Here is a 20,818-nt window from a genome sequence, read left to right as displayed (position 1 = left end):
TTTTAGAAGCATTACAAACACTTTAAAGAAAAAGTAACAGGCCAAATAGCTCAGCCAGTTTTTATGTTGATGTTTAATGTTATCAACATTTTGTGCACTGAAGTTACACGGTGTTTTTCCACCACATGACTCACTGTCCTTGAATGAGACTAAAGCACAGCGCGACCATGGCATACGTTTCTGAAACAGCAAACGGGCTGCTTCCCTGAGTTGCTGTTTGTTATTGAAACACTTGTTCTCCATGGGCATCCTCTTCTAATCCCTCTTCTGGCAGACAAATCTGTAGCAGATTGTTCAGACAGGGGGTAACCTTCAACATCTCTTAAGCTAACATTATCATCTTTGTAAGGACATTTGTTTTACCAGGGAATTAACACATATAAAGCCGAAGATTTGTATAACCTTTTATGTAATTTATGATTATATAATTCACTGAGGTTGATTTACAACTCTAATTCCAAAAAAATTGGGTCGTGGTGTAAAATTTACATTAAAAAAAACAATGCAATGGTTTGCAAATCTCATAAAACCGTATTCACAATAGAAAACATATAAAATGTTTAACCACTTGACCACTGGGCACTTAAACCCCCTTCCTAACCAGACCAATTTTCAGCTTTCAGTGCTCTCACACTTTGAATGACAATTACTCAGTCATGCAACACTGTACCCATATAAAATGTTTGTCCTTTTTTTCACACAAATTTTTTATTTTTATTTTTTGCGCTATAAATCAAAAAAGACTGAAAATTTGATTAAAAAAAAAAAATTCTTTGTTTCTGTTAAAATTTATTGGAGAGTATTGGCAGAGTGTTGCAGAGTATTGACAGAGTATTGCACAGTGTCAGAGTATTGCACAGTGTCACAGAGTATTGCACAGTGTCGCAGAGTATTGCACAGTGTTGCAGAGTATCGGCAGAGTATTGCACAGTATTGCAGAGTATTGCACAGTGTTGCAGAGTATTGGCAGAGTATTGCACAGTATTGCAGAGTTTTGCACAGTGTTGCTGGGTATTGGCAGAGTATTGCAGAGTATTGCAGATTATTGGCAGTGAGCAGCGCTGTGGGCACTACACATCCAGCCCACAGCGCTGCTGCAATCTCTCCCCCTCTCCCCCTCTCCCCTCGCACTGTACCCATCGGTACACAGAGGGGAGGGAGGAACCGGCGTCATGACGTGAAGCCGGTTTGTTTACAAGTGATCGCTCCGTCATCTGACGGAACGATCACGTGGTAAACGGCCGCGATCAGCGGCTATTTACCGTGATGCGCTGGGCCCGGGCACGGATGTTCTGGGGGAGCAACATTCTGGCATGACGTCCCACGGACGTGCACCCAGAATAAGCTGACCGCGTTGTAGCCGTCTTTCAGCTATGGCCCGGTCGGCAAAAAAAAAAACTTTTGAAATTGATGTCAGCAACACGTCTCAAAAAAGTTCACAGGGCAACATTAAAGCTGGCAAAGTACAACCCCAATTCCCAAAAAGTTTAAATTAGACAGGGTCATGTGTAGCAAGCATCCCCTCTTCTTTTAACAACACACTGTAAAAGTCTGGGAACTGTGGAGACCAGTTGCTGGAGTTTTGCAAAAAGAATGTTGTCCAATTCTTGTCTGAGCATATACTGCTCTAAAACCTGGACATATCTTTCAGCATTAATGGGGCTTTTCCAGATGTGCAAACTGCCCATTCCATACACACTAATGCATCCCCATACCATCAGAGATGCAGGTTTTTAAACTGTGCGGAGTGCTGATAACAAGCCAGAAAGTCCATCTTCTCTTTAGTCTGGAGGATGTGGCACCCATAGTTGTGAAAAAGAATGTCAAATTTCGATTCTTCTGACCACAGAACAGGTTTCCACTTTGCCACAGACCATTTTAAATGAGCTTTGGCCTAAGAAAGATGGCTGTGTTTCTGGATCATGTTCAGATATGGCTTATTTTGCTTGATAGAACTTAACCTTGCATTTTCAGATGGCACAGCGAACTGTGTTCACAGACTGATTTTTTGGAAGTATTCCTGATCCCATGCAGTGATGTCCATTACAGAATCATGCCTGTTTTTAATGCAGTGCTGTTTGAGGGCCTGGAGATCACGGGCATCCAATATTACATTATGGCCCTGTCCTTTGCACACACAAAGCTCCCGCAGCCTGACCCGGTCAGCGTTGAGGGGGCTGACATGTTGCCTCGCCGTTTTTCCGGGCTCTGGTGCTGTGAGTGGCCGGAGCCGCGATGACTTCACTCCTGCGCATGCGTGCTGGAGTCCTCCATTCCAGCAAGATACGTCGGACCTTCGCTGGACATTCACTGCACATGCATCGCTGACCTCAGCAGCTGCATGCAGGGTGAATATCTCCTAAACCGTGTAGGTTTAGGAGATATTCATTTCACAAATGTCCAAGCGAAGTATACAACCGCTTTAACACACTTACTCTCCTAGGGTGACAACTATACTGAACCACATTTCCAACCTAGGACAGGGAGTGTGTTAAACTACATAACCTTGTATTAGGACTACCTATTATTTCCCTCTCTTTGCTCTAAAATAGAGGGAGGTGTTTTGTAGTCTTTGAAGATTGAAGGGAACAATGCGAACCGATAACACTTCGGAACCAGAGAGTAGAAGAGGTTACCATTTCTGGGTGAATAGTTACTTCTTGGCACTCGTCAAACAGATATAATAAAACCCTTTAAATTCTATATTTAACAGACCAAAAGGAAGAAAGCAAGAGAAACTTGTTATGCTACAATCGGAAATTCGGCCAGCAAAAGACCGATGAGAGCTTTTGGTTGGAAAATGCGACCATGTGTATGCTCCATCGGACTTTTGCTGACCGAATTCCAGCCAGCAAAAGATTGAGAGCATGTTCTCAATCTATCGGTCGGAAAATGTTCCTATCCGAAAATGCGATCGTCTGTAGCAATTCCGACGCGCAAAATTCCTACGCATGCTCAAACGATTCAACGAATGCTCGGAAGCATTGAACTTCATTTTCTTGGCTCGTCGTAGTGTTGTACGTCACCGCGTTCTTGACGGTCGAAAGTTCAGTGAACTTTTGTGTGACCGTGTGTATGCAAGGCAAGCTTGAGCAGAATCCCGTCGGAAAAGCCATCATATCTTTTTCCAACCAAAATCCCGATCATGTGTACGCAGCATAGGAGTTTACATGCACTTTAAAGCGGTAGTAAAGCCTGCTTTGTGATTTTTTATCTACAGGTAAGCCTATAATAAGGCTTACCTGTAGGTAAAAGGAATATCTCCTAAACGTGCACTGTTTAGGAGATATTTACCCTGCATGTAGCCAGTGACGTCACCGGCATATGCACTCTGAAGGTCCGGCATACCCTGCCGGACCTCCAGAGCTTTGTGCCGTAACCCAGGGCTCACACCTCTGGAGCCAGCGAACAAGGAAGAAAGACCAGGAAAGATGTCAGCCCTCTCAACCATGACAGCACGTTGCTGGAGGGCTTTGTTCTAAGGCAGGCATGTCCAATGTCTGGCCCGCGGGCCAATGACGGCCGTGTTCTGGTTTCGAACGGCCCGCCTGGTGATTTGGACATGTATATCTTTTGTGGCCCCCAACGAATCCCAGAGCACCGGGGGCCACAAAAGATATACATGCTGGCTGCCTTGGCGGGGACAGGGAGGGGGCGGGACAAGTGCCGTACATACGGGAGAATTTCCTGTTTGCACGGCAGCCTCTGTAATAGGAAGTCCCGTCTCCTGCGCTGCCATTGGACGACTGTTCTGTCCATCAAAGGAGGCGGGACTTTCTATTAAAGAAGCCGAACAGATTCTGCTGTATGTATTCTGTTGGTGCTCGTCCCACCCCCTTCCCTGTCCCCTCCGAGGTTGCAGATGAGCATCAATCAGGCTTCACTGATGGCAATGGTGAGTCTGCATTCCTGGCAATGGGGGTGCTGCATTCCTGGCAATGGGGGTGCTGCCAAATATCACTCCCGGGCTCATCTCTTCACCACACACAGCCACAAAGGCAAGATAATTATTGTTGGGCAGTGTATTATGGGGCGTACACACGGTCGGACTTTTCGACCGGACTGGTCTAACGGACGCCGACGGGCTTCACCGGACCTTCAGCGGACCTTTCCAGTCGCAAATCTGATGGACTTTAGATTTGGAACAGGCTTCAAATCTTTACGTCGTAACTCCACTGGACCCAGAAATCCGCTTGTCTGTATGCTAGTCCGACTGACAAAAACCGACGCTAGGGCAGCTATTGGCTACTGGCTATCAACTTCCTTATTTTAGTCCGGTGTACGTCATCACGTACGAATCCGTCGGACTTTGGTGTGATCGTGTGTAGGCAAGTCTGTTCGTTAAAAAGTCAGCCGGAAGTCTGTCGAAAGTCCGCTGGAAAGTTTGTCGGACCAGTCCGGTCGAAAAGTCCGCCCATGTGTACGCGGCATAAGTGCTCGGACGAACACACTTAGCCCGAATTTTAATGGCTCAAAGAATGTCAGGCAAAATGGTCGGCCCTCATACACGTTCACTTCATCAAATCTGACCCTCTTTCAAAAAAGTTTGGACACCCCTGTTTGTTCTAAGTTAAGCATTTCATAATGTGCTAGTATGCAATGCATACTAACACATTATGTAATTGCCTTACAGGTGTTATTTTTTATTTTTAACTGCCGGGATTTACTACCGCTTTAAGAAAACTGCACAAATACTAAATACATTTATGAAAAACCCCCATTCCAGAGTCAAATAGCTACTTCTGTGGGAGGGAAAGCAGTGACTGTTTTATGTCATGTTCAGTAAGGTGTAAGTGGCCAAAGACACCACATTTCCCAAAAGTCTTTGTTTAACAGCAAGGATGGATTTAGAGGACTGGCTGCTGTTACGGTTTCTTCCTATAAGTATTAGAATAATTTTCAGTGACAGGCTCTTTGTCAGTTATTGATGGAAAAACCGAGATAAGTGGTTCCACGGGGGTGACAAGACTGGGAGAAGGACATGTTGCTATGTAACTTCAAATTATGGATAACTGACAGCGGGCATGACCTATTCAGCAGGCATTTTAAGGTCATTACGGCATTTCAGGGAGCAATGTAGCAGCACAAGTGTATGGGCTGGTGTGGAATGGATAAATAACATTTTGTTTGTTTTGCCCAAAAATGTTTTTTTTTTCCAGTTTAAAAAAATAGATAGCCCAGTGCCCAATGTGCCCTCTTAACTGTGAAGCAACCTAGACTTATTTTACAGAATTCCAGGCAAGCATAAATCAGCCTGTTTCTTCATTTGATCACACTTTGCATGGGTTATCGTCATTCATAATATATACAGAATCATGTGTTAGTTGATAATGGGCCAGGTCACAAATATCACACTGGTTATTGTTATATGAAATAGCACTAGGTGAAAGAAAGCAGAGACAGCGGTCACCAGGATAGCTTGAGAGCAGTGTTAATTTCGTCAACGAAAACGTTTTCGTCATCATTTTCGTCAGAGGCTTTTTTACAGTGACGAAAACAAAACTAAAAGTACAGCACATTTTCGTCAACTGACGAAAACTATGACAAAAATAGAATCCGTTTTCGTTGAGGAACTAAAACGGGACAATAATGGCAAGCAGGGACGTTTACCCTCATGAAATGTATTTATCGGCGTATAACACAGTGTATACGCCAAAATTTGTTTTTTTTACCAATAGGGGGCAGGGATCGGGCGGTCCGCCCCCGGGTGCCACACATTGGGGAGTGGTCAAGCCAGCCGCCCCGCCTCTCCTGGCCCTTGGACAGCACTGCCAGCAAAGCCTATCATTAGGAAAAAATCACTGACAGCCCCTTCTCCTATACTGCTCCTCCTCCTGTGTCACTCATTGTAAGCTGAAGCTTCTAACCTCAATAGCTTAATTCTTGTTGGCTGCTCTCCTCCTCCTGCTCCTCCTCCTCCAAGTGTTGCTTTAGATTGGAGGAGGAGAGCGGTCACATGACCATCCACGAATCTTCAGAGGAGAGCAGTCATGTGACCGGGTCCATGCAAGAACGAAGCTATGAGGTAAATTTAGAGACTTTGATTTACAATGAGAGTGACACAGGAGGAGCTGTGTATGAGAAAGGGCTGGGGGTCTCCTGGGAATGCAGGGGGACTGTGTATTGTGGGGGGCTTTGTATTGTGCAGAGGGTGGGGCCTGTGTTTTGTGTACTGTGGGGAGCTTTGTATTGTGCAGAGGGTGGGGGTTGTGCTGTGTACTGTGGGGGGGCTTTGTATTGTGCAGAGGGTGGGGCCTGTGTTTTGTGTACTGTGGGGGGCTTTGTATTGTGCATAGGGTGGGGGGCTGTGTACCGTGGGGGGTCTGTGTGCTGTGGGGGGCTGTGTATTGTGCAGAGGGTGGGGGCTGTGTACTGTGCACATTCAATTTTAGTTGACTAAAATGATTATATTAGACTAAAATGTACTGGAGATTTTAGTCGACTAAAATACGATGACTAAAATGGGACTAAAACTAAAATGCAATTGTAGTCCTAAGACTAAAACTAAATTGAATTTTGCTGTCCAAATTAACACTGCTTGAGAGGGTGCATCTTCTTAGTGGGGACACTGACAGTAATAAAAACCTAATTTAGGTTCTAAAATTTCCCTCCCTCACTCTATCCAAAACAACAAAAACTGGGTTTATGTACATTTCAAATATCCATATCATGGATAAAAATATTGATTTCACATCTCTATATTATTTTATGGGAAGTGAACATCTTAATGAATATAAGCCGAAATAATGAATCTGGGAAATAATATTGCGATTTTTTATTTTTTATCAGATTTTTATCTCCACCTGAAATCGCTATTTTTTTTTTCTTATCAGACACTTCATAGAACCCCCCCCCCCCCCCCCCCTTTTTTTTTTTTTGCAGAATTAAACGCAGAGTTGCATCCCTTGCTGGCCGCTGTCATCTTCTCCCTGAATGTCGGGTTTTGGCCCCTTGATTGGCTGGCAGAGGGATTTGTCATCCTGCGCATGAACACGAGAGTCCATCATTACAGCACAGCTGAAGCGTACACTGCGCTGAGCATGCACAGCTCAGTGTACTTTTGGTAGAATACTGTGAGCAGGTAGATACGTTTGATTGCAGAAAAGAACAGAACACATCTCTTCTGCAATAAAAAGCTGCTTGCTCACAGTTATTATTATTATTATACAGGATTTATATAGCGCCAGCAGTTTACGCAGCGCTTTACAATATAAAAGGAGACAATACAGTTACGATACAATAAAATACAAGAGGATTAAGAGGGCCCTGCTCAGAAGAGCTTACAATCTAATAGGGTGGGGCAGGTAGTACAAAAGGTTGTAACTATGGGGAATGAGCTGATGGAAGTGGTAGGAGATTAGTTGGAGACATTCTATTGAAAATTAGCTTTAATATGTTATTATATGCAGTAATATGTATGATTTTACTTTCGCTTGCATAATACACTAAAGAATTAAAAATATAATGCGCAAGAAATGAGTCTCTTGACATGTATAATGCAATCTTTGGTGAATTTAAATTTTCAATTGTAAAAAAAAAAGTAAACTTTATTCTCAGGTATAATTTATAATTATACATGTACATGGGGCAACCATATTTGCATTACTTACACAGGATATTCATTCACAAATAGTCTACAACCTAACCATTACAATTTTTAAAATTGTGTTAAATTGTTATGTGATTGGTACTAGAAAGATTACTTTAGTACCTTTTTATAAAACGGACAAATAATTACTTAAAGTGATTGTAAAGTCTTGTTTAAAAAAAAAGAATACAAACGTTATATTTACCTTCTCTGTGCAGTTGGTTTTGCACAGGGCAGCCCAGATCCTCCTCTTTTTGGGTCCCTCTTCACTGCTCCTGGCCCCTCCCTCCTGTCGAGTGCCCCCACAGCAAGCAGCTTGCTATGGTGACACCCGAGCCGAGTCATAGTTCCGTGTGTCCATTCAGACACGGAGCCCTGACCCGCAACTCTTCTAATTGACTCTAACTCTTCTAATTGGCTAACTTACTTTGACAGCCGCGGAGCCAATTGCATCGTTGTTGTGTCAAAGTCAATCACGAGGGGAGTCCCGGACAGCTAAGACACTTGTGGACATCACTGGAGAGAGATGGGGTCAGGTAAGTAATTAGTGGGGTGCTGGGGAGGATGCTACACACAGAAGTTTTTTTTTTTTATCTTAATGCATAGAATGCATTAAGATAAAAAACCTTCTGCCCTTACAACTCCTTTTAAATTTTCAGCTTTGAGGACCTCCCAGGTGGAAAAACAAATGTTGGTTACCATTATGAAATCCTAGCTCTGTTTTACTGTGTTCATAATAAGTAAATTAGACAAATGTAACCATGTCCCATCACCCCCTCCTATTTGCTTTTCCATGGACCAAGAAGTGTGTTACCTTAGGGTCAGTGGGCAACCATTCTAGATGCTTCACCTGGCACTAGCCCAACCACTGTACAAACAGACATGCAATTACAATCCAGCACAGTCTGTCATCCTCATCTTGAGTGCCAAAGAACCTTGTCCTGTCTAAAGTTTGATGAGAGAAATAAAGTATAAGTATTTATCAACTGTCTAAGCAGAGTGAAAATAAAGAGTGCTTTTAATTGTCTTAGATTATTATTATTCTGACAATATGAGACAATGGCATTAGTTTGCATAAGATAATGAGACACTTTAAAGCTGTTCATAATTAACAACACATTATGGTGAAGTTATTATGATTTTTCCCAAATTAGAGACAGGCCGATTTATTAGGGTCCACTAATATGTCTGGGTTCGCTTGCCATATAACTCACATTTTTTGCCAGGAAGACGTGGGCCCAGTCAATAACGAATTGACATATTTGTAGAATGTTGGGAAAAAAAATATCCCTATAGCATTCTTATTTTGTAATAACTTGTGTTAAAAGAGATGTATGTGGTTTTTTTTGTTTTTTGTTTTTTTATAATCACACTTACCTAGGTGGATGCAGCATCGATGCGATGCTGCATCTGTTCCCCACGCCTCTAACACTGAGAACTGAGCAATCGAACACCAGCGATCGCTTGTTTTTCACAGCTCCCTAAACAGAGAGCTCCTAGCTCTCTGCTCTGCGCCCCGGTGCTCACTGGAACCCTGGGCTGTAGGGGGAGCAGGAGCAGGCGGATCAGAGAGCGACTTACTGAGAGGCTGAGCCAGGTGCTGGTCCAGGCATGTGGGGGGATGCTGACTCCATTGTTGCGATCTTGCCCGAACCTGGACCGGCTCCTCTGTGACATCTGCCGCTCTCTGCTGAAAATGGGTCACAGGAGTACAGAATGAACTGCACTCCTGTAATCCACAGGAGAAGTACTGCCAAATGAGCTTTGGCTGTACTTCTTCTTTAAAGAAACCTATAAATATGTTAGTGCATAAGGCTGGGTTCACACTGGTGCGACACGACAGCCGTCCTACTTTGGATCCGACTTTGCCCTGCGACATGAAGCCGGCATGTGTCCGACTTTCAATGAACGGGGATCCGACTTGGATCCCCGCCAATGCCGGCACTGTGTTTGGTATGAATCTTTAGGGGGGAACTCCGCGCCAAATTTTAAATAAAAAACCGGCATGGGTTCCCCCTCCAGAGGCATACCAGGCCCTTGGGTCTGGTATGGACCTTGAGGGGAACCCCCTACGCCGAAAAAACGGCGTGGGGGGTCGCCCCCAATCCATACCAGACCCTTATCCGAGCACGCAGCCCGGCCGGACAGGAATGGGGGTGGGGACGAGCGAGCGCCCCCCCCCCTCCTGAACCGTACCAGGCCGCATGCCCTCAACATGGGGGGTGGTGCCTTGGGGGAGGGGGGCGCGCTGCGGCCCCCCCACCCCAAAGCACCTTGTCCCCATGTCGATGAGGACAAGGGCCTCTTCCCGACAACCCTGGCCGTTGGTTGTCGGGGTCTGCGGGCGGGGGGCTTATCGGAATCCGGGAGCCCCCTTTAATAAGGGAGCCCCCAGATCCCGGCCCCCCACCCTATGTGAATGAGTATGGGGTACAGCGTACCCCTACCCATTCACCTAGGAAAAAAGTGTCAATTTAAAAAAAAACACTACACAGATTTTTAAAGCATTTTATTAGACAGCTCCGGGGGTCTTCTTCTGACTTCGGGGGTCTCTCCGGTTCTTCTCCACGCTCTCCGGATCTTCTGCCGGGCTCCTCCGCTCTCTTCTGCTCTTTTGCCGCTCTTTTGCTAAAGCGGAGGAGCCCGGTCTTCAATCTTCAATCTTCTGCCTTCTGCCTTCTGCCTTCTGCCTTCTGCCCTCTTCTCCTGATGTTGACACGACGCTCTCTGGGGCTAGAATGCTCTCTGTGCGCTCTGCTCTGACTTATATAGGCGGTGACCCCGCCCCCTTATGCCGTCACAGTCCCTGGGCATGCTGGGACTGTGACGTTTTAGGGGGCGTGGTCATCGGGTGATGACCACGCCCCCTAAAACGTCACAGTCCCAGCATGCCCAGGGACTGTGACGGCATAAGGGGGCGGGGTCACCGCCTATATAAGTCAGAGCAGAGCGCACAGAGAGCATTCTAGCCCCAGAGAGCGTCGTGTCAACATCAGGAGAAGAGGGCAGAAGGCAGAAGGCAGAAGATTGAAGACCGGGCTCCTCCGCTTTAGCAAAAGAGCGGCAAAAGAGCAGAAGAGAGCGGAGGAGCCCGGCAGAAGATCCGGAGAGCGTGGAGAAGAACCGGAGAGACCCCCGAAGTCGGAAGAAGACCCCCGGAGCTGTCTAATAAAATGCTTTAAAAATCTGTGTAGTGTTTTTTTTTTAAATTGACACTTTTTTCCTAGGTGAATGGGTAGGGGTACGCTGTACCCCATACTCATTCACATAGGGTGGGGGGCCGGGATCTGGGGGCTCCCTTATTAAAGGGGGCTCCCGGATTCCGATAAGCCCCCCGCCCGCAGACCCCGACAACCAACGGCCAGGGTTGTCGGGAAGAGGCCCTTGTCCTCATCAACATGGGGACAAGGTGCTTTGGGGTGGGGGGCCGCAGCGCGCCCCCTCCCCCAAAGCACCAACCCCCCATGTTGAGGGCATGCGGCCTGGTACGGCTCAGGAGGGGGGGGGGGGCGCTCGCTCGTCCCCACCCCCATTCCTGTCCGGCCGGGCTGCGTGCTCGGATAAGGGTCTGGTATGGATTGGGGGGGACCCCCACGCCGTTTTTATCGGCGTAGGGGGTTCCCCTCAAGGTCCATACCAGACCCAAGGGCCTGGTATGCTCTTGGAGGGGGAACCCATGCCGGTTTTTTATTTAAAATTTGGCGCGGAGTTCCCCCTCAAGAACATCTGAGCACAAGTCGCGTGCCAAAGTCGGATCATGCAAGACGGCAATCCGACTTTGATCCGACTTCAATGATAGTCAATAGACTGAAGTAGGATCAAAGTCGGACCAAAGTAGTACAGGGAGCATTTCTAAAGTCGGAACGACTTGTGTCGGACCAGTTAGGACGGCTCCCATAGGGAAACATTAAATTTCACACGTCATGCGACATGAGCTCCCAATGTCGGAGCGTTTGTCGGACCAGTGTGAACCCAGCCTAATGCATGTTACTGCATAATTTGCTCTTTTACAAACTAGTAAAAATATTTCTTTTTGCCATCATTCATAAAAAGCATACAGAAAATGTTAAAAATGTACATCTACCTGTGCTAATGTGTGTAAGCACAGGTAGAAATTTAAAAACATACATTACTGTATAAGTCTAGAATCAGCTGCTCTAAGCTTGCATCTTCTGTTGGCAAAAATAATAAAAGATTATGCAGGACTTTTTTGAGGGCATGTCTCAAAAAAATGGTAACAGAAATAATATAGTCAAAAGTAAAATGTAATATATTTCCTAGATTGTAAGCTCTAACGAGCAGGGCCCTCTGATCCCTCCTGTATTGAATTGTATTGTAACTGTACTGCCTGCCCCCATGTTGTAAAGCGCTGCTCAACCTGTTGGCGCTATATAAATCCTGTATAATAATAACTATCCAAAAGTTAAAAAGTGCACAAAGTGACCGTCTCTATATGTTACAAGTTGTTATATGTTACAAGACGGTTTACATAGTCCATGTACATTTTTCTTCTTACTACATAATCTGTCCACGTGAAAGGTGAACACATTTCAAACACTCACTATCTTCTTCAGGTACACAGGTAAATACAATATGTTACCCACAATATGGATTGATTCTTTAAAAGCAATAAAATTGAGCTATCATCTCATAAGATAACATTCTGGTGAAAGAACTTCTCCATAGGACAAAGGGGAGCATTTTAAGGACCACAAATCATCCTATATGGCACAAGGCAGGGCCGTTTTTAAGGCAGGGCAAAAGGGGCAGCTGCCCTGGGCCCTGTCATTGTGGGGGGCCCAGTTTAAATTCCCTTGTCTCTTGAGGTTTTAGACCCATGCTGTGTCCTGATATCTCAGTGTGAAGTTCTGTTACTAATGCTGCCCAGCTCTGCCCTATTGTTGTGTACAGATGTCTTACTGTCTGTGTTTATGTCTTACCCTGTGTTTATATGTAAATACCGATATTGATATGTAAATAGCGACGGCAGTCATATGTAAATAGAGGCAGACCATCAGGATTCATATGTAAATAGAGGCGGTACTCATGTATATCATGCCCCCCTGAGGTCATATCCACCATCACCTATATTGAATGTTGCCCACTGGGGAGGTAAAGGGGCATGTTTGAAAGTCCTGCCTAAAACTGTGGTCATTAAGCCTATCATCAGCCTGTTCTGCAAAGGTAAGCAAATTAGTGGGCGGGAGGGTAGTGTGGGGTGTGTAGAGGTAGGCAGAGAAGGAATTACAGTTTGGGGTGAACAGGTGAGCAAGGAGGGGATGTATGGAGGTAAGTAAGGTGTGTGCAAAGATGAGCAGAGGAGGCAGGTAGAGTTAAAGGGGAAGGGGAGTGGAGAGGATGAGGGAGGTTTGGGGTGCAGAGGTTAGCATGGGTTTAAGGATGCAAAGGTGTACTGAAAGGGTGGATAAAGATTTAGGTCATGTGTAGGGCAGCCCATTCATTTCAGTGGGCTGCTTTATGCGCTACAAATGTGGAAGAAACTCCCAAACCCTTTTCCAAAATCACACGGTGCCAAGGTACATGTCAGCAGATGTGTGAGGGTGTCATTAACAATTAATGGCACTGCTGTGTATCTGCTAAAGGGCAGCACGTTTCTGTGGGGTCAGGAAAGCGATTTTGCATGCTTTCCCAACACACACAAATGTGAACGCAGCCTAAATGTCTCAGTTACATTGGTGGTCAGTGTAAATCTTCTCATTACATTGGTGCTTGTGTAGAATCCTTTCATTCACACTAGTGGCCAGTGTGAATATTCCCCTTACATTGGTGGTCAGGTAAATCCCTCCTTACATTGGTAGTTACTGTGAATGCTTCTATTACATTAGTGGTCATTGTAAACCCCTATTACATTGGTGGCCAGTGTTGAAACTCCTCTTTATATTCCCTAGGAGTTTTCTGCCTGTTATTATTATTATTATTATTCACGATTTATATAGCGCACACAGGTTACGCAGCGCTTTACAATGTATAAGGGGGATAACACAATTACAGTACAGTTCAATACAAAAGGTACAGGAGGGCCCTGCTCGTAGAGCTTACATTCTAAAGGGAGGGGGTGGTGGTACAAAAGGTAATAGCTGCAGAGAATGATTTGATGGGGGTAGCTCAGGGACAGTTGTTAGGTGGGTGTGGGATAGGCTTCCCTGAATAAATGAGATTTCAGGGATCTCCTAAAGGTGGACAGGGTAGGGGCTGATCGGACATACTGGGGCAGGGAGTTCCAGAGGATGGGAGAGGCTCTGGAGAAGTCCTGAAGGCGAGCATGGGAGGTGGTAACAAGGGAGCTAGAGAGCAGGAGGTCCTGGGAGGAGCGGATGGGAACGATTTGGGCGATACCTGCAGATAAGGTTGGTGATGTAGATGGGGGCGATGTTGTGAATGGCCTTGTAGGTTATAGTTAGCATTTTGAATTTTACGTGGTGGGGTAGGGGAAGCCAGTGAGGGGATTGGCAGAGAGGAGCAGCAGTCATGGATTGGTTAGTGAGGTGTATTAGTCTAGCAGCAGAATTCATAATAGACTGAAGGGGGGATAGCCTGCTTAAGGGTAGGCCATTAAGGAGAGAGTTGTAGTAGTAATAATCAAGGAGTGAATAACTTGCTTTGTGGTGTCATTAGTCAGGAAGGGTCGAATTCTGGAGATGTTGCGGAGGTTAAGGCGGCAGGATTTAGCCAGTGATTGGATGTGGGGGCTGAAGGAGAGGTCAGAGTCAAGGATTACACCCAGCACCCTGGCATGTGTGGCGGGACCAATGGTTGTGTTGTTGATATTAATGGTGAAGTCACGGGGGGGGGGGGGGGGCGTGAAGGAGGAAATATAACAAGCTCAGTTATAGAAAGATTGAGTTTGAGGAAGTGGTGTGACATCCATATCGATATGTCATTTAGTAAGTTTGAGATCCGTGAGGAGATCGAGGGGGTGAGTTGAGGAGTGGAGAGATAGATCTGGGTGTCGTCAGCATAGAGGTGGTATTGGAAGCCATGGGAGGTTATCAACTGGCCCAGGGAAGAGGTATAGAGTGAGAATAGGAGAGGCCCAAGGACGGAGCCTTGGGGTACCCCAACAGAAAGAGGAAGGGGAGCAGTGGAGATGGAGTTGTAAGTGACACTGAAAGTGTGCTGAGATAGGTAGGAGGAGAACCAGAATCACGGAGGCCAAGGGAGTGTAATTTGCTGAGGAGGAGCAGGTGGTCAACTGTGTCAAAGGCAGCAGAGAGGTCTAAAAGTATGAGTATGGAGTAGTGCCCTTTGGTTGTAGCAGTTAGTAAGTCATTGGCTAGTTTTAGTAGGGCAGTTTCAGTAGAATGTTGTGGGCGGAAGCCAGACTGTAGGGGGTCGAGAAGGTTGTTGTCCGTGAGGTAGCGACTCATTCGGTCATGGACAAGGCGTTCAATGAGCTTGGAGGCAAATGGGAGCAGGGAGATGGGTCTTAAGTTATTCAAACAGGTGGGGTCTAGTGAGGGTTTTTTGAGTATGGGGATAACCAGTGCATGTTTGAGCGGGGAAGGAAAGGTGCCGGAGCAGAGGGAGAGGTTGAAGATGTGGGTTAGGGAGTTGAGGATAGAGTGGGAAGGTGGTCGCAGTAATTGAAAGGGGACAGGGTCCAGGGGACAGGTAGTGAGGTGGGTCATGGAGAGGAGTTTATCAACTTCATCTGTGGTAACTGGGCAAAAGGAAGAGAGTATTGAGTGTGGTGTTGGACCCGATGTGTTGGGTAGGGGAGGAGTTTGAATGCTGGACATCTCCTTGCGAATTGTGTCGATTTTGCAATTAAAATGGGTGGCAATCTGTTGAGCGGTAAGCAAGTTGGTGGGTGGGGGCAGTGGGGGGGGGGGGGGGTGAAGTAAGGAACGGAGGGTAGAAAAGAGTTGATGAGGTTTGGATGAGAGGGTTTTGATGAGAGTATTGTAATAGGTTTGTTTAGCAGTGTGGAGGCAGGAGTTGTATTTGAGAAGGGTAGATTTGTAGAGGGTAAAGTCTTGCAGGGATTTAGATTTACGCCATGCTCGCTCAAGAGCACGGCTGTGTCTCTTAAGACTTCTGGTGTCGTCTGTTTGCCAGGGTTGTGGCAGATGGGGCCTGGTTCTGCGTGTAGAAAGAGGAGCAAGTATGTCTAGGGAGGATGACAACGTGGTGTTGTAGATGGAAATGGTTAGGTCTGGGCAGGACAGGGGTGCGATTTTGTCATAAAGGCCATCAGTAGCAGAGCGAAGAAGGGAGGGGTTGAGGTTGCGAAGGTTTCTGCGGGTAGTGGTTTGTGGGTTGGCAGCATGGGATATAGGAGACAAGGAGAGTGTGAAACGGATAAGGTTGTGATCAGAGAGAGGAAAGGGGGAGTTAGAGAGATTGCAGGGAGTGCAGCGATGGGAAAATACAAGGTCAAGAGTATTAATGGGCCCCCCTCACCTCCCCACTGCATGGTGTGTAGGCAGTGAGGAGATCATGTGCTGTAACCTCTAGCAACCAATCAGTAAGCAGTAATGATGTGCAGTAACCTATAGCAACCAATCAGCGAGCAGTATTGATGTACAGTAATTTCTAGCAACCAATCAACAAGCAGAAATTATGTGCTGTAACCTATAGCAACCAGTCAGTGAGTGGTAATGATACACTGTAACCTCTGGCAACCAATCGCAATCGCTGTCAGATCTGATTCAGTAAACTTTTATTGAATGTCTCAAAGCAGGTGGAGAGCGAAACTGCATGGGGGGGGGGAAACATTTTTTTTGCCCAGGGTCCAATCCATATTAAAGACGGCCCTGGCACAAGGGATGCCAAAAGCGCCACCCAAACTGATTTTATATGTATATCCCGCTATATCCAAAGTTCAGTTTCAGAAGGGAGCAAGTAGAAAAAGGAAAAGTCCCCAGCATTGCTCAGGTAGATGTCCCTAAATATCCAAATCAAAAGCCTGGATGACCATGTTATCCAAAAAGTCCTATCAATTTGTTGCCCATCAGAGAAGCTGCTAAAAGAGGCTTATGTATTGAATTCCCCTCTAGTGCTCAGAAGTGGTTCTTTTGATCTTCCAACAACTGTGTAGTGCAAGGACCTTCTTGATTGCATACATATTGAATGAATTGCTTAGGTGAGTCCTCACCTTATATAGTTTTATTAACTAAAGGACATTTTGCAGAAATGTTATGGTCACATTTAGATTTATCAACATTTATATTGTTACCCATTTATTATATTTAATATCTCCAAGATATGATGTGGGTTAAAAGAGTTCTTTGACCACGAGTGAAAGCTTTAACACAATAACAACATTTATTGGTGAGTAGTTGAAAGTCTATCTAATACACAGCCATCTATCTATAGATAAGAAAATCATAGGTTAACATAAAAGAATAGAGCATATTCTTCAATAAATCAAAATACAAACAAACTCATGACAAGCAGGTATACCTTAAGTGCTGGGAGCTGACCTCATATTTACCAGTAGTGATGTGTGTGTGCCCACGTCAGACTCATGACTCCTTCTGCCTTCCCTGTGTGTACATTACACTAATATAGGCCCATCTCTCATTGCCTTGACCAGGGCCACCCTGATTGGTGGAACAAAGTTACCCCTCTTCTCCATCCAGGCGTATCTCCTCCAAAATTGGACAATTTCCCCTTCCCCTTAATTTAGCATAGCTCAGCCCCTCACTAGCACCTCCTCTCTTGGGGAGCTAATTAGTTAGAAGAGAAATTAATTAAAGAGAAGGTCATCACCTTCTCTTGAATGGGGCACTTAACTATGCATGGTCATAGTCGGGGCAAATTGTCCATTCCTGAACAGATCTGAGAAATATTCGCTGATCAAATGTTTCTTTGAAGTGGATAAAGAGTTGGTTAACACAAGGGACTACAAATTCTTTATCTAGCTAATGGATTCGGCCCCATCAGGTTTCCACTACGGTATATAACTTGGATGGTATCTCTTCCTTGCATTTGAATTTACTACGGGTAAATAGCAGTGCATCTCCCATATCCACACACCTAACATTCCTGAAGATCAAAAGGAACTGTTAAATGAATTAGGTTCTCAATCTAAAGCCTGTCATATGTGTACAGCTCGCTATATTAACCCCTTACCAACAACATTTCACACAAACTAATTCTTGTTTCTTATTCTAATAAATAAATAAATAATATATATATATATATATATATATATATATATATATATATATATATATATATTTATATATATATATATATATAAATATTCCCAGTTGCTAATGGAGATTACGTATAAACTCCTCATAAGGCAACAATATAGTCAAAAGACCTACCTAAAACAGATTTTTTTATATTCTATATTTTGAAGAATCAGCATGACAATTCAAGATTCAGCATACATGTTACAACTTAGGATACAATAGGTGAGACACTACCTGACACATCCTATAAGCAAAAATATATCAAAGGTCCATGGACCTAGAGAATGCACTCTAAACAGATTTACAAGTACCTCCCTTGATGAACTTTACCCTCATCAGGGGACAACCAAGCTGGGGGACTCCTCTGGTCCAGTGCTAATAACACATGTTGGGCTGATGGCCTTAAGAAAAGATATTTTACTGTTCAGAAATTGATCAGAGCAGAACAGTGACACATCCTGGGCAATATATAGCTTCCTGCTCCTTATTCAGACTTCTGTCAGAAGGATGTCCTGGGATATCATGTGTCTGAATGCCAAGTGCTGCAAAGAAAGTTGCTGGAAGATGCGAAAGAGTATTTTACAATAAGCAATGCCCTTTAGGAACACACCATTTTTACTAGTGCAACACCCATCAAGACAGGGACAAGGCTCTTTTGCACCCATGGCACCCAACCACTTAAGCAAGATAGGTTGCAGGTCTTGCTTATTTGGCTCCTCCTGACAGTCACCTCTTCTGCCTAACTCAGTCCAGCCATGAACTCCATGGCACACTTTGCATGGTACATTTTCTTTAGCAGAGAGAAATCTGTTCCTATCTTAAATGGTCTGATTAGTTGTGTTTGCCCCCCAAGCCAAAGATTTCCAGTCCTCCCCTGATCGAGAATGAACAGAAATACCTGTCTCCATCTGTTTATTGAGTTTTGAAAAGCATAATCTTTTTGTGGTATGTTCACAGTGCACTATCAGTACTGATGTAGTAATTTCCCTCGTAAAATTTCTTGCTTAAGCCTTGTAGTTTGCACATAAATGGAAATGCCTAACCTTCCAATGAATGTTCTGATCAAGAACGATGAAGTTTAAACTGCCTTTATTTATTGTACTTCATTTAAGTCATAAAACCTCTGCTTGATGGAGCTTGATGAATAAAGCCAACTCCTTTCCTGGCAAAGAAGCAGGCCTGAAGAAATCCTAGCTTGGCGGTCAATGATTACAATTATGCCAATAAGGCAGGCAGCTCTGTTGAAACATTGTATGACATAATTTGCCACTAACATTCTCCTTCACAGTGCAAACCAAGTCATCTGTTTTAAGATTACGTGCAACATGCAGCATATTGCTTTAAATTGGCAGCCAGTTATAATACAAAATGTAGTGAGATTTCTTTGCTGTTCAGAGGGTTATGCCCTGAAATCTGCAGAGTGTCTCAAAACATTTGCCATAATGTACAGACAGAATACTACAACATTATGGCAGACCAACCTTCTAGTGTACCCTCCTCCAGTGATGCATGGTCTGGTTTCCCCTTGTCACTTGGTCTACTTCTTGTCATCTTCTCAATCTCCTTTCGCATCAGTGGCTCTTTTTCTTCAAACGTTGCATGCTGGCGTTACATTATCCAGCCACTGACTATTCTTGGTATCTTACAAAAGACAGGATTGGGTTAGGCGTGCACACAATACTACACATAAATCACAGGTAGTGTAAAAGACAGCAAAAAAAATTGCAGCGGGACAGGCAAAGCATTTTTTTGGTAGAAGAGGTCTATAAAGTCCAAAAAATTGCTTTATATAATTGTTTTTATTTCTGAATTGGGTTCAGCTTTAAAGTGGTTCTAAAAGCAGAACGTTTTCTCTGTATTAAGGTAAAAAAAAACTTCTGCATGCAGTTTGCCCCCCCCCCCCCCCCCAGCCCTCCTTTATACTTACCTGAGTCCGCTTTTGATCCAGTGATGTGCACAAGAGCAGCAGCACTAATGGCTCTCTCCCTCCTCATTGGCTCCTGCTGCTGTCAATCACAGCCAGTGAGGAGGGAGCGGAGGCAGGGTAAAGCTGCATTGTGTGTGTCAATGGGCACACAGAGCAGGGCTTGGATGCGAGTAGGCAAGAGTGTCCCCATAGCAAGTGGCTTGCTATGGGGGCACTTGGCGGGGAAACTAGGAGCACCAGTGGAGGACCCCAGGAAAGGGGAACGGGGCTTCTCTGTGCAAAACCACTGCACAGAGCAGGTAAATATAACATGTTAGTTGTTTTAATTGTGAAAGAAAATGAGGATTTACAATTATTTTAAAGAGTACTAATCAATTGTGGAATCTGTAATGAACTGAATCTGAATTCTCATAGCAGTACAACCTTGTTACTCAGAGATAACTTGTTTTTGGCATTTACTGCTATTTTCTCCTAATCAGTAGAAGTGTCATGCTGCAAGTCCTTTTTATCTGTATCATTTCACTGGTGATACAATAAAAAAAAAAAAAAAAAATGTTCTATAAAAAAAGGTGCTGTCAAGATAAAATGAAAGAAAGGTAAAGGCTTTGTTAATTGACAGTTTTACCCTCCTCCAGCAGCCTAGAAATTGTGTCGGTTATCAGCCCTGAACTCAGGCAAGTTGGCAGTCAGTCTTCCTAGGGACCTTACAGGCTGACACTGGGTTGACATTACTTCTCTTGTAAGAAAATTATTATTGATAATATGCACATAAAATCAATATAAATATAAATTCAAAGGTTCTTTGAAGATTATAAAGTGGTTGTCTGTAAGTGAGAATTACACAACTGTTTTATATAAAAGACTGTATATTTATACAAAGACAGATGGAGATTCAAAGGCTAAGTTCACCCTTACATAACAATAAATGCACATATTTTTGCAGTTTGATAATGTGCATTTATTATTTTTTGAAACAGAAGCCTGCACACACTGCCTACTGCTGTTGCCCGTACCTCTGTATGGACTGTCATTTCTGAGCTGTAGGCAGTCTGAACAAACTACAGATGTGCTGATCAGCGAACAGTTCATTCAAACTACAAGTCTGTCTGCGGCAGTGGAAGACGGTACTTGTAGTTT

The 20,818-nt window shown here is 44.6% G+C and overlaps 1 protein-coding gene and 1 long non-coding RNA gene across 2 annotated transcripts in view; one reads left to right on the top strand and one right to left on the bottom strand.

Moving 5' to 3' along the window:
- Positions 1-20,818, top strand: part of MGAT4B (alpha-1,3-mannosyl-glycoprotein 4-beta-N-acetylglucosaminyltransferase B) — a 992,488-nt gene that overhangs the window by 232,355 nt on the left and 739,315 nt on the right. The window lies entirely within an intron of this gene.
- Positions 19,040-20,818, bottom strand: part of LOC141132517 (uncharacterized) — a 35,019-nt gene continuing 33,240 nt past the window's right edge. The window contains exon 3 of the long non-coding RNA XR_012242921.1: positions 19,040-19,395. This is a non-coding gene — a long non-coding RNA (uncharacterized lncRNA). The remainder of the gene's footprint in view (positions 19,396-20,818) is intronic.

Source organism: Aquarana catesbeiana, linkage group LG03, assembly GCF_042186555.1.
Source record: "Aquarana catesbeiana isolate 2022-GZ linkage group LG03, ASM4218655v1, whole genome shotgun sequence".
Classification (NCBI taxonomy): Eukaryota; Metazoa; Chordata; class Amphibia; order Anura; family Ranidae; genus Aquarana; species Aquarana catesbeiana.
Note: the sequence above shows the minus strand (reverse complement) of the source record. Positions and strands in the feature narration are given on the sequence as shown.